The sequence below is a fragment of the Vombatus ursinus genome, unplaced genomic scaffold, assembly GCF_900497805.2.
Source record: "Vombatus ursinus unplaced genomic scaffold, bare-nosed wombat genome assembly UNPS02014403.1, whole genome shotgun sequence".
NCBI classification, from domain to species: Eukaryota; Metazoa; Chordata; class Mammalia; order Diprotodontia; family Vombatidae; genus Vombatus; species Vombatus ursinus.
Genome location: NW_020954181.1, coordinates 536,722 through 551,967, shown reverse-complemented (window position 1 = coordinate 551,967; position 15,246 = coordinate 536,722). Strand labels below are relative to the sequence as shown.

The following is a 15,246-nucleotide window of genomic DNA, read 5'->3' as shown; positions in this document are numbered from 1 at the left end:
AAACTTCATTAATCTTCCCCACCATTCTTAGCTCCCTCTCTGTGATTTTTTGTTACAGCATTCTCTGTAGCTCAGTTGAGTTTTCCCTTTCAAATTCTCCAAGGCAAATATAACCTTGTGCACAAAATTTCTGAAATAGAAATCCTGTCTTTCCAACTTTCTGGATACCCCTTCATGCTTCACCAAATTCAAGCCTTGAGCTTCATTAACCTAGGGTTATAGTGGTGGGAGGGTTGAGGGGAGAAAACACTGGCAGAGAAATAAAAGGGGAAAGAGAGAGAGAGAGAGATCTGCTAGAGGAGTAGTCTAATTTCACCAGATTGCTGTGTTGCCCCTACAGCACTCAGGCAATGAGTCTAAAAGGACTACTAATTTGCAGATTAGGGTGGCGAGGCTAGTTCTAACCCAACTCCCTTGGCTAAGGCTAAACACAGCCCCCCAGCTTTTTGGACACTCTTAGTACTAAAACCTAGTTCAAGGCCAGGGGCAAGTTGATTGTGTTTGACTCAAACTCTGGGGTATTCACTAGGTATATCACCATGCAGATTAATCCCATATAAATCAATCCTACCCACACTCAATCCTATGATTGTCAAGATTTACTCAATGTCCCTGGTTCCAGAAAGCTGTAGGGTTTCTCAGGGTGAACATCAGAGATCTCACTCTGACACCAAATTGTTCATTGAAAACTAACCCAGAACAAAAAGAAAAGTTTTAAAAAGTTTAAGTCATCGAGCAGAAGAAAAAGCCAAAATAGGTGGCCCTTGAGCATCTGTAAATTTTACATCGTATAGAGTTCAAGCAAAGGAACATGGAAATAATAGCTATTTGGCCAGCATGCAGGAAGTTTCTAAATAAGGCCCATAGGTTATTTGAGACATATAACAGGAGGAAATTCCTTGCATTCCTTGCAGCATTCTCTATGCAGAAGCAAGGCATGCTGAATGAAAGGTCTCTGGAATCAGAATGTTATACACATTCTGGGTTAAGCATTAAACAAGTATGGTCTAGACAAGTGTAATGTTTCACAGTGTGGGGTGAAGTTCAAACAATACAGTAAAGCTTTCCTTGTAGTAACACACAAATAAATATGTACAAACAAGACACACACATACATATGTATGTATATATGCAATATAAATATGATAAATTGGAGATAATCAATTGATGGAAAGTGCTAGCATTAGGCATCAGAAATGGTTAATTGTAAAAGGTAGAATTTTAGCTAGGAACTTAAAGGAAGCCATAGAGGTCAGAAGATAGAGACGAGAAGAGAAAATTTCAGGTATATGGGATGAATATGTGAATATATGACCAGTGAATATGCTCAGAGTTAGGATATCAAAGGTCATATCTGAGGAACTTCAAGGAGGCTAATGTCACTGGATCACAGAGAAAGAGAGCATGAATAAAGTTTAAGAAGACTGGAACAGGAGGAGGAGGTCAGCTTATGGATTAATAGTCAAATAGATGATGTTAATATCTGATCCTGGAGGGGGCCACTCGAGTTTGTGGAATGGGGGCTGGCAGTGATATGGTCAGATTTAAGTAGTTATTTAGAGAGATTAATTTGATAGCTGAATGAAGGAAGAACTGAAATAGGAAGAGACTTGAGGCAAAGAGACCAACAAAAAGGCTACAGATACAAAGTGATGAGGGCCTGTATTAGAGTGGTAGCAGTGTCATGAGAAAGGGGTATAGTGATGTTACAAAAGCTGAAATGACAGGATTTGGCAATAGATGGAATATGTGGTAGAGTGGTAAAAGAAAATAAGGAATCAAGCATGACATCCAAGTTATGAACCTAACTGACTAGGAATATGGTGGTGCCCTTAGCAGTAATAAGAAAATAATGAAGAGTAGGGGGTTTAGGGAAGAAAGATAATGAGTTCAGTTTTGGACATGTTGAGATTAAAATGTCTAATAGGCAGTTGGAGATGTGGGTTGGATTCACTATTTAAGAAAAAGTTCTGGGTAAACTAGAAAGTATTTTGGCCAAAATTGCTTATAAACTACCGATATTTTACACCATTAACTCTAAATGGAAACATGATTTAGACATGAAAGATGACATCATAAACAAATCAGAAGATCAAGGCTCTTTTCTTAGTAGCCAAAAACTAGAAACTGTGGTCATCTATTGAGGAATGACTAAATAAATTGTGTATATAAAGATAATATAAAATTATTATATCATAAGAAATTAAGAAATTGATGATTTCAGAAAAAAACACATGGAACTTTTGTAAAAATCAACCATATATTAAGGCACAGAGATATTATGAAATAATCGGCCCAAGGCTTTTATATTTGGAGAATAGCCAAGGTTAGTGAGTATTATATGGATAAAGATCCCACAAAGATAGAAAAGGAACATTAGGCTTCTGAAAAATCTATAAGCCTTTGGTCACTTTAAAGATCAGTATGAATGTAAAATCAAGCAATTACCTGGACTGCTTAAACAAGCTACAGACTCTGAAAAAATGAAAAAAGAATAAAAATGAAGACATTGCCTCTAATTAGGACTAGTTCAAAGTAAATAGGTTTTTAAGAGGGTTGTGTTACATGATCCTTGCTCTAAACATTTGGTAATCTGAATGCACACAGATAGATGGCTGATTGTGAAATATGAGAGAAGTGATTATTTTTCTATTATATTAATAACCAATTATTAAATTAGGATCGAGGTTTTCCCTTTCTGTTTTCTCATTCAGGGACCAGTCCCTGTAGATCTGTCAGTTATTTTCTGAAGAACGTTGCCAATAGATGAGATTGCCTAAATCCTGATCCATGCTCTGTGATTGTGGGCAAGAAGGGGCAGCTAGGTGGCGCAGTATATAGAGTTCTGGCCTTGGAGTCAGGAGGACCTGAGTTCAAATTCAGCCTCATAACACTTACTAGCTGTGTGACTCTGGGCAAGTCACTTAACCCCAATTGCCTCACAAAAAAAAAAAAAAAAAAAAAAAAAAGATTGTGGGCAAGACCTCACCCTACTAAAGACCTTACAAACAGAATCTAATCTAGGTGAATTCTTGCCCTTAGGAAATAAATCTATACCCTTGCAGCCCCACCCCCACCCCATTGTGATCTAGGGTAGCTCAGTTTATGAAGGAGAAAACCAACTAGAGTGGTCTGGGTAGTGATAGATTCCTTTGTCCAGACTGCTGAAGGAAACTGAATAACATAATCAAGTCATGTTCTCAGCAGGAGGAGCTGAAGACTTCTAGCCTACCTCCTCATTAAAATGTCTACCACCTCATTAATTATTTACCAATCAGGGTTGATTTTCACCTGCCAAGAGTACTTTCTTCTCTAAAGTTATTTAAGCATTCAGTCGTTTTGTCTTTGGTTACTGAGAGAAACCACTGACCATCAATTTATTGACTATCAGCCTAATTAATAAATTAATTAATTACCCAGAAACTCTGTCTCATGGACTTTTCATTTGTCTCAAATGATTCCCATATTGGTAACCTTTAAATCAAGTGAATCCAGCACTGGATGACTTGACTACGAAGGTGAGAACAGAAGAGAATAGCTAAAAAATATGTTGGAAAATACGACTTGAGATTAAGAAATGAAAGAGACCAAAGATGTAATTTGAGCTCATTTATTGCAGAGATGAAGATGAGGAGCAAAATCATGTCATAGAACAATAAAGGGCAGTGAAACAAGCTTGAAGAAAGCTTGGAGAGAGATCAAATTAAGTCAGATTATGCCAAGAATAGTTCTGGAGATAATGGGGTATAGAGGGAAAAATCCTGGATTTAGCATGAAAAGGCCAGGGTTCAAATTCCAGATCTACTACTTACTAGCTGTATGAAGGTGAGCAAGTCACTTAATACCACTAAGATACAAGATAATATAGAATTATATTGTTGTTATTATTACAGATGGAACAAGGACAGCAAAGACATGTGAAATGGAAGAGATCTACTAGTGCTTCTATAGCAAACTCTTTTTATCTTTAATTATAGTAGAACCAGCACATTCATAATCTCACACCTCAGTGCTTGATACTTTCTTTATGTGAAGAAGTGGAAAGAAGACTCAAGAACGCGAAGTCAGAAACTTCTGTACAGTTGGTTCAGACTACATACATACAGAGAGTATCTATGCTTGGAAGCAACACAATTTCAAAGTCATCAGAGGTCAATTTTCTATATATCTTTTTTAAATTGATTTTTTATTTATTTTTAACATTTTTTTCTTTTTAAATTTTGAATTCCAATTTTCTGCCTCCCTCCCATGCCCTCTCCTACCCACTAAGAAGGCAAACACTGTGATTACAATTATACGTGTGAAATTATGCAAAACATATTTTTAAAGCAAGAAAAATGAAGAAAATGAGAGAATTATACTTCAATGTGCACCCAGAGTTCATCAGTTCTCTCTCTGGAGATGGATAGAATTTTTACAATTTTACAATGAGTCCTTTGCAATTGTCTTAGATCATTGCATTGATCAGAGTAGCCAAGTCTTTCACAGTTGATCATTATTACAGCTTGGTGTTACTAGGTACAATGATCTCTGTATTCTTCTCATTTCACTTTGCATCAGTTCATATAAGTCTTGCCAGGTTTTTGTTTTTTTAAACCACCCCCCCCACTTGTAATTTCCCATGGAACAATAGTACTCCATCACAGTCATACTTGTTCAGCCATTCCCAATTGATGGACATCCCCTCAATTTTCAATTCTTTGTCACCACAAAAGAGCTGCTATAAATATTTTAGTACATATTTTCCTTTTTCTTTGATCTCTTTGAGATACAGACCTAGTAGTGATATTGTTGGGTCAAAGAGTACACACAATTTATACAGTATACACTAGACCCTTTGGGTATAGTTCCAAATTTTTCTCCAGAATGGTTGGATCAGTTCAATATTCCACCAGCAGTTCATCACCTATTTTTTTTTTACCTCATCCCCTCCAGCATTTGTCATTTCTACCTCAGAGCTGTTTTAATTTGACTTTCTATATTCAATAGTGATTTAGAGAATTTTTTATGTGACTGTAGCTTTGATTTCTTCTTCTAAAAATTCTGTTTCTATCCTTTGACCATTTATCAGTTGAGGAATGGCTTTAATTAATTTAACTCAGTTATAGAACTTTTTGAGAAATAAGGCCTTTATCAGAGAAACTTCCTGCAAATTATTTTAATATTACTTCATTGTCTATGGTATCCTTTAGCATAATGTAATTTCCCTGATTATCTCTTTTAATTAGGTCTATTTTGGCTTTTACTTTGTCTGAGATCATAATTGCTATCCCTGCATTTTTTTTTTTACTTAAGTTAAAGCATATTAGATTCTACTCCAGACCTTTATTTCTTTAACTCTGTGTGTTTCTGTTTCAAGTGTATCCCTTATAAACAGCATATTGTTGGATTATGGTTTCTAATTCACTTTGCCATCTACTTCTGTTTCATGGGTGAGTTCATCCCATTCACATTCACACTTATAATTACTAAGTGTGTATTTAGTTCCAGCTCATTTTCTTCTGTTTCTTCCTCTCTCTTTTTATCCTGTCCCTCTTCAAAATTCTATTTTGCTTCCAACCACTGCCTCCCTTAATCCATTCTTCCTTTAATCATCTTCTTCTTTGCCTTATCCCTTTTCCCTCCAATTTCCATTTTGTGTAAGTTACATTTCTATACCTAACTGAATGTGTATGTGTGTATACATATATGTGTGTACATGCATATATATGTGTATGTATGTATGTATGTATATGTGTGTATTCCCTCTTTGAACAAATTCTGATGAGAGTGAGGTTCAAGCATGACCTGCTAAACACACCCCTATTTTCCCCTCCATTTTTTAAAATATGGAACACCTCATGAATTTGCATGTCATGCTTGTGCAGGGGCCATGCTAATTTTCTCTGTACTGTTCCAATTTTAGTATATGTGCTGCTGAAGCACATTCAATGGACTTCCCCTCCATTGTAAAAGCTCTTCCTTGAATGCTGCTTTTATGTGAGAAATTCTTCCCCATTACACCTCCTCTTTTCCCCTTCTCCCAGTGTGTCCCTTTTTACCTCTGTTTTTTTTTCTTTTTGGCTATAATACCAACATAATCAACTCACACTCATGGCCTGTCTATATAAACTCTAATAATAATAAAGTTCTTAGAAGTTTCATGTATCATCTTACCCAATAAGAATACAAACAGTTTAACTCTATTGAATCCCTTATAATTACTCTTTCATGTTTACCTTTCTGTGCTTCTCTGGAGTGCTGTTTGAATGTCAAATTTTCTATTCACTGTGGTTTTTTCTCTTATCATGAAGGCTTAAAAGTCTTCTATTTCATTAAACATCCTTTTCCCCCTGAAGGATTACACTCAGTTTTGCTGGGTATTACTCTTGGCTCTAATCTTTCCAGTATATCATATTCCAAGCCTTCTGCTCCTTTTACACGGAAGTCACTAAATCTTGAGTATGGCTCCATGGTATTAGAATTGGTTTTTATTGTTGTTGTTGTTTTGTTTGGTTTGGTTTGGTTTGGTTTTTTTTTTTTTTTGCAATATTTTTTCCTTGACCTGGTAGCTCTGGAATTTGGCTAGAATATTCCTGGGAGTTATTATTTTCTTAATTTCTAATGATTGATTTTGACATCAGGATAAGCTTAAACTGGGGGAGAATGAGGAGAAGGAGAAGGAGGAAAAGGAGGAGGAGGGGGAAGGAGGAGGAGAAAAAGAAGAGGAGAGGAAAAGAAGGAAAAAGAAGAATGAGTTCTTGTGCTTGTCATCTACCTATTAATAGTTATACATTCACATATAAGATAAGGTCATCCTGATCCATATCTTGCCACTGGACCCAGATGGCTTCAGAGAAGAAAGGAGGCTGGTGACTTTGCACAGCCCTCCCTCACTTAAATTCAATTCACTTGCAAGTCATGGCATCACTTCCTGATGTCATGGTCCTCTTTGAGGATGAAGGAAAAACAACAACAACAAAAATGACCTTGAAATATCTCAGAATAATGTAGGAATAATTAGACAAAGATTAAGTACAAATATATTAATTAGTACGGTTAAAATCATAAACATCTGTTTGTTATAAGGAAAAGAATGTCATGCAATCATTTATTTAAGAGGAAAGTAACTTATGGACTATCTTGTGTTACTTCAAAGGGAAATCCAATTTTACTTAGATTTGCTATTTAATTAGGAATTAATGTGCGTACAGCATATCCTGAAGTGCAAGCAATCTACATTTAAACTGTTTGGGATATACAATACTTTCTGTATATAACGTGAGGTTAAGGACTTAGTATATTTATAATCCCTTCCAAAGTGTTTTGTTGTCTGTTACAATTGAAACTAAATAAGCATCATTTACTTACAAAGAGCTATGTAGTCATGTTTAGGATTAGATTTCTAAAGTATATCATTCTCCTAAGGGAGGAATTAACTGGTTAGTCAGAGTGGAAAATTTTGAGAAGTAAAAAGATTAGACAATTATATATATCAAATGTAAATTATTCCAATGTGACATACAGACTTTGATCATGTTCTAATAAGTTCTATTCTAAATGTATATATATATGCATATATATATGTATATCTATATACACATCCACTTACATAAATTATATTGTTCACCCCCTACACAAACCAGGCATTTGGGGTTTTTTGGGTTTTGGGGGGATTTGGAGGGCTTTTTTAAATGCTTAATTCAAAAGGTTTTCAGAGGTCTGGGGTATTCTAAAATGTTTAGTTTTTTTATTTTTCAGTCATTATTTGAATTTCTTAAATGTATCAACATAATTCGCTAATTTGCATCACAGGACAGTTAAAAATAATATAACCCAAGTTTTTCCCTTTATGAGGCTTAAATCCAAAATGAAGAATGAAATAAATTAACACCAGTTTCAAAAATTTAAATGATAATGGAGCTGATGCCAATCTAGAAAAGCAATTTAACTTTAGCTTACACGTCTGCTTTGACTGGTTTCAGAAAGGGCCGAGGAACAGTTAGTATGTTTGTTGCCTGAAAACTCCAGGAGAAATGCTAGGAGCATAACAGAGGTCTATACACAATGTTTCTTGATCTGACTAAGTAAGACCTTTGATACTGTCAGTCATGAGAATTTGTGTCAAAATTTGGTTGCCTGAAGAAGTTTATCAGTATTATATGTCAATTTCATGACAGGATGCTTACCTGGGTTCTGGATAACGAATGATGCTCTCACACTTTCCTAGTCACCAGTGGAGTAAAACAAGGCTGTATACTTGCTCTCATGCTTTTTAGAATAATGTTTTCAGCAATGTTGTCAGACACCTTCAATGAGGATAAACAGGGGACATCAAGGTCAGCTACCTGAAAAGGCTTAGAATAAATTAGAGGGAGAGTTGGTGCATGATTTTTTGTTCACAGATGATTGTGCAATCAATGAAGCCTCTGAAGCTGAAATACAACAACGTATGGATCAATTTTCTGCTGCTTCTGCTAATTTCAGCCAAACAATTAACACCAAGAAAACACCATACCAGCTATACATGGAACCATAAAATGGAGAAGTTTTGGACACTGTCAATAAGTTTGCTTACCCTGGCAGTAAATTTTCCAGGGATGTACACATTGCTAATGAGGTTGAAGCACACATTGCCAGAGCTAGCTCAGTGTTTGGGAGACTCCAAAGGAAAGTGTGGGAGAGAAGAGGTATTAGAATGTCTACCAAACTGAAGATACACAGAGGCATTGTGTTGACCTCATTGTTGTATGCCTGTGAAACCTGGACAGTATACCAATTCCATGCCAAGAAAATCAGTAGCTTCCATTTGAATTATCTTAGGAAGATTCTGAACATAATCTGGCAGGATAAGGTACCAGACTTCTTTCTCAAACTAAATTGCCAAGCATTCAAACTCTACTGCAGAGAATGCAATTCTGATGGGCTGATCACGTTGTTTGAATGCCAAACATACACTTGCCTAAAAGACTATTTTATGGAGAACTCACACAAGGCAAGCACTAACATGGTGGTTAATAGAAGTGATATAAGGATATTCTCAAGGTCTCTCTGAAGAACTTTGGAAATGATTGTGAGACATGGGAGACACTGGCACTGGCATGCCCTCATCAAAGAGGGTGCTGTGCTCTGTGAACAAAGCAGAATTGAAGTAGCTCAAAAGAAATGCAAGATACGCACGTTTAGAGAATCCACTCCGACTATTCACATGGACTGTTTGTGCTGGACCTGTGGTAGAACATTCTGAGCTCATATTGGTCTGATCAGCCACAGTTGGAAACACTACTGGACTTTAACATAACTTTTTGGTCCTCTTCAAGAATGAAGGACAATATGGGGCAGCTAAGTGGCGCAGTGGATAGAGCTCCAGCCTTGAAGTCAGGAGGACCTGAGTTCAAATCTGGCCTCAGATACTGGACACTTACTAGCTGTGTGACCCTGGGCAAGTCACTTAACCCCATTGCCTGGCAAAAAAAAAAGAATGAAGGACAATAAGCAACCAATATGTCTACTTTGATAAATATTAAATCTAAAGATTTAATGCACCAGAAGTGGTCATTTTACAAGTCAGATTCTCAAAGATTCTTTATAAGATTCTTCCTTCAGTTTGTTTTTGGCAGTATCTATATAAGGTACAGGGTTTAGATAAAGATAGAAATAACAAGGAGTATGTAAAAACTTAAATTCTCTGAAGTTTTAAATGAACTATGGATTCACATTTTGATCTTATAGCTCTGTTGTTAATAGAATTAGAACCATAAAATTTGAGCTGGTTTTCACCACATGAACTAGCTATTGGAAAAGTAAAATTTAAGAGGCTGTACTAAATTGTATTGAATGTGGTTACTAGCAGATTTTAAAAGAAACATCTAAGAATTGCTTTAAGTAAGCTGAACCAGAGAAGCAGATCTTCTGGGAGAAGCTCTGTCTTTCAGAGGTAATCTAAGAACAGGCCCATTTCAGAATGCCCAAGAAGAGATGTTTCAGAAATCAGGACTGCATGAGACATCTGAGCCTTAAGTATGATGTGCTGATATTTGGAACGGGTTACTAAGAAAGAGTCTGAATGTTCACCCTCCCCTTTCATTCTATTCTCATACACTGCTATACCTGTAAGGAGACTGATGCTGACAGAGCTTGTCAATGCGTTGGTCATAGGTGGTCTCAAAGACCAAAGGGTAAATTGTTATAAGATCAAACCTGAAGGTTTTGGGACCATCCCCTCTCAAATTAGTCCCAATTAGGTAGAATATTTGAGATGAAATTTCTTTAGCTTCTATTCCCATATATTAGGCTTACTGCATTATCAGCTAGAAATCAGCTAGGAATAATGTCACTTCAACAAAGATTCTAGCCTACCCCATTTTTGTTTCTATAGTGACTGCTTTACTAAACATTATGGAGTGACATACATGATTTTTACTATATTTCTATTTGTAACTTAATCATGCTGAATGATTCATGGGAAGCATGACCTCCCAAGAATCAAAGAGGGGAATTGGGAAATTCAACTTAATTCAACTTTATAAATGATTCTATATTGTATTGATTTCACATTGCAATTGATTCTGTATCTGCTTAAGTTTCCTTTCTAAGTTGAGCTTAGGAATTTAGCTTTCCCTCTGAGTTAGTTTAAAGTTATCATTGAAAGAAAAGTTGTCATCTCTCATACTGGTAGTCCCTGGGATACTTCCAGGACATCTGTTTATTATCTTTAAACTCCACAAATGAACGTGGTACCATTTCCCAAAAGTATATCATTTGTCCTTGCCTATCCTTGTGCAATTAGAGGAGTTTTTATCTCTTCCAAGGAGGCAGCAAGTCTGATAGTTTTGATCCTCTAACAAAGATTATAAGATGTTAAAAGGTCAAATAAAACAATTAGAATTCCTTAATTGTCAGAGAGGAGCAATGATTAATCTCATCTGAATGCTAGCCCACTTTTCTAAGTATAGTATATACCAAGTTCCACATCTACCAAGACCCCTATTTTGTTTGTATTTAGAACGTATTATGGAAAATGGTCTAATGTGTTGGTTTAGCTCAATTTCTGCCAGACTATTTTCAAGTTTTTCCGGCAGTTTTTTGTCAAATAAGGAGATTTTTTCCTACACAATTTATGTTTTCCACTTTATCAAAAATTGGGTGGTTAGTTCCATTTTTTTCCTATTCTCTCTTGTCTGTTCTCTCTATTTCATTGATCTCTCTATTTTTTAACCAATATCAGATTGTTTTGATGACTCCTGTTTTATAATACAGTTTGAGATCTGGAAATACAATTCCTCTTTTATCCCTATTTCTTTTCTTCCTTTCTCTTAATATTCTAGATCTTTTGTTTTTGATGAGAAGCAAATAAGATGCTATGTATGAAAGAATCACTGAGATCCCGCAAGCATAACATTTTTGAATGCCTACCCAACCTATCAAAGAACCTCCTTTTTAACATATGATTAGCTGACTGAAATCAGTTACATGGAGCCTATACATGCTCTACAGTCTCTCCAAGGCACTTCCCTTACATTCCATCACAATTTTCCAAGAAGCAGACTTCCCAGGCTCACCATATACAAAGGCACTTTTCACATGACCCAAACCTCATTTACATTCTCTACTCTTAGAAATTTGCGGTTCTCTGAAAATAGGCAGAGTTGTGTTTTGGACACATTGTTCATGTCTCCAATCCACAACAGTCCTCTGGGGTTTCTGGAAAGGCATAAGCATTATTATTCTTTCACTTGCTTGCCCAGTGCGATAAAGGAAAGAGTCTTAAAGCAGTCAATGTGGCAAAATCTTATACAGTCTCTCATGAATACATAAAAATCACAATTGTCTCCAGTACAAAGTTGTATAAATTCAACAAACAAGGAACATTTCACAAAGTTAGCCAACTATTACTGCTTGCTTAGAGTACTCAACAAGGGCCTGAGTTGGTGTTTGAATGGCAAACCCTCAACCCAAAGGCAAAAGAAAAAGAAAAAGAAAATTGGTTTTCTCTTTCTGAAGGAAAGGTGGTTATTACAAAACTTTCTAGACCAGCCCTCTCTTAATGGATTTGGGACCTGGGATTGACTGGAAGTCATTTTCTCACTCAGGTGAGAAACCAAACCAATGTGGCTTGCTGCCTATAAACTACTTTGGGCCCTAGGGGCTGAGTTATTTCACCCTCTCCATGGTCCATTAGGGTCTCCTCCTCTACTCTGGACCCACATTCACAAAGGTTTAATCACTGAGTAACTCCTAAAAAAAACTAAGCTTCCATTCTGTGGTAGAACTAATATCTACCAATGTTTCCCAACAACACTGGGTAAGTACAATGCCTCCTCTCTCTTCCCCTAGGCTCACCCCTCCTCCTTCCCTCCTGTAACAGGGATTTGTTTCCCCTAAAACCTAAAGTTGCCTAAAAGGCAACACAACTATCCCTAAGACTTGATTTGCCCTTACCTCCCATGACTCAGTTTCCTGGTCACCTAAGAGCATTACAAAAAATCCCATCTACATGGATTCAGGGGAGATCATGGAGAGAAGGGGTATTATGGGCTCAATAATTGTGATCATTATTTTTCAGCAGTCTCTATTCATGTTACTCTGGGGAGAGCCAAATGGAAACTCTTAGAATTAACCAGATTATCCCATATAGTTAACATCATCAAGTCCTTAGAAGAGTTAAAAATATTTCTTCTCTAGTATAGAGATGAAGGAACTTTGAATACTTCATTACACCAGCTCCCCTTATAATAATCCAGTGCTACTTATGAAGAAGGCAGATGGCAACTAGGAGCTTACAGTGGACTATGTAAAGATGAACAAGGCATCATGCCCACCACTACAACTGTTCTTAACCTCATCAATGTTATAGACCAGGTAGCCCAGCCCCAGGGTGAGTAGTATGGAGTTATCACCCTTCACAATATTTTTTTCCCTATTCCTGTTGATGAGGCTAGTCTGGAGAAATTTGCTTTCACCTGGGAAGAAGTCCCTCCCTCAGGACTACCCGATCTCTCTCTCATACTTCCACATTCTGGTAGTCAGAGACCTGAAAGAGAACTCTTTTTCTGAGAGAATTGCCATATACCACTACACTGATTCTATAATGTTGACTGGGGCAGATAAGGCCATTAGTGGCTGCCCTTATGAAGGATAAGGGGTGGAAAAACAACCCTAGGAAAATCTTAGGTCAAGTTTTGAGGAACATAATGGGTAAAGAAATCCAGAGAATTCCAAGCAAAGTCTAGAATAAGTTACTGACATTTGCTTCCCCATGATCCAAGGAGGAAGCCCTCCTTATTGGCCTCTTCAGGTTTTGGAGAACCCACACTACCCATTTCAATATCCTGATGGTTCCCATTTACTGAATCTGTTTGTTTCAAGTGGTCCCAGAATAGTTGATTGCTGTCCAGCAATATCTCCCTTTTGGGCCTTGTGACCCAGCACAGCCCAGGTTTCTGTAAGTCTCTGCCCACAAAAAGCAGACTGAATGAAGTCATTGGTAGGCACCAATATTTGGCCAGAATAAGCAACTATAAAGAACTTAGAGCTCTAAGTTCCTTACAACAGCCATTCATTATACCTCTTTTGAAAAGCAATTGTTTGCTTATTACAGAGCCCTAGTTGCTACCAAATAGATGGCAAATGGTCCTACAACCATCCCTTGTTCAGAGTTGTCCATTATAGGTTGAGAGATGGTGATGGTCCTTCTAACAAGATGGGTAGAACACAAGAGGCTTCTATCATTAAATGGAAAAGGTACATTAGAACTCATGATTGCCTAGGTCCCTCCAATGTTAGTGTTCCTCACAAACAGATGACTTTGAGGACCTAGAGGGCCACATGTGGCCTCAAGGCCAAAGGTTCCCCATCCGTGTGCCAAAAAATCAATTTGGAGCCATTACAAGAATAGCAGAGTCTGAGGAGTAAGCCCATTGCCAATATAGACACAGGAAGAGTGATGCCATGTTTTGCTAGGCATAGAACAAATGAAGGTTAGCCTTTCCTTTAACATCACCTCAGGAAAACTGAGTATCTATCACAATCCCAGAGCAGGTTGGACTGTCTCCACACAGGGATTATGGTCATGAGGTGAACTGGAAGTCCCCTCCACCTTCACCCTCTGATGAGAAAGCAATTGTTTAGGGGTGAAAATCTATCATGATATCCTAAATGTAAAAGGCCATCCAATTCAGTTCTAGACTAAATTTTCTTAATGTCCCTTTCTAAATATGACACATCACAGTTCCCTATGGCTCTGTGTACCATAGGCTATCTCTTTAGAGGTCCACAAAAATTTCATCTGGGTCTTTTCTCCAAAGGCCACCTGAAAATGTCTCCCAATGGGCCCAATAGGTCACTGGAAGGTAAATGTAAATGGAATCCTGAATTCATCTAGCTGAAAAAAATGCAGCTGGCAAAAACAGCAAAACTTGGTCAAATGAACCACAAAACTTGCAAGGTTCCTCCTCCCCCCTAAAAGGACTAAAAAGAATTAAGCACTAAAGGTTGATTACTTGGAGTTTATAGTAACACTTGCAAGCCTTACCCTTTGGACTTGCAGAGTATATTCTAGGCAAACATTCTAGGTTTTTACAAAGGCATTTTTCAGCTCAGCACCATCATTCTTAGTGACTCAAAATCCATATTTTTCATATTCAATATTAATAAGGATTCAATAATGCAGGAACCATCAGTAAACATTCAATGAATCAATAAAAGCAAAATCACCCTAATGGAACTGACTTGTGAGAGAACATATACTAAAAAGCTGGCTGTACAATTACAACCTAAAATTTTTATTTGCCAATTTCTCTAGGATCCTTAAAACTAGGATATACAAAATTGAAAGTCCAGGGTAACTAGGTGGTGCAGTGGATAGAGCATCAACCTTGGAGTCAAAAGGACCTGAGTTCAAATCCAGACTCAGACACATAACACTTACTAGCTGTGTGACCCTGGGCAAGTCACTTTGATGGGGTGCTTGGGTGCTTGTGCTTGTAGTTGGACCCCAGTTTCTCCCTAGCCTCAGAAACACTGTCTCTGACAACTACTCCCCAGTCCAAGGACGCTGTGCCTAGCAGTTATTCATGCATGGGCCCCAGCATGGCCCTTATCTCTCTCCTTGGTGCAGCTATACAAAGCTGGGTGAGAGAGTGCTGGCCTGCTCAGGCTCCAGCTCTCAGATCATGTCTCTGGAAGCCTCCCAATTCCTTAGTAAGTTCGTCTCTTGTGAGAAAGCTTTCCCTTGTTGCAAAGCATTCTCTCATCAAGACAGAGGGA

The 15,246-nt window shown here is 37.4% G+C and overlaps 1 non-coding gene across 1 annotated transcript; it reads right to left on the bottom strand.

Moving 5' to 3' along the window:
- Positions 1-5,822: 5,822 nt before the first annotated feature.
- On the bottom strand, positions 5,823-5,925 carry LOC114042368. The gene has a single exon (XR_003568980.1). It is a non-coding gene; the product is annotated as a U6 spliceosomal RNA (small nuclear RNA).
- Positions 5,926-15,246: the final 9,321 nt, after the last annotated feature.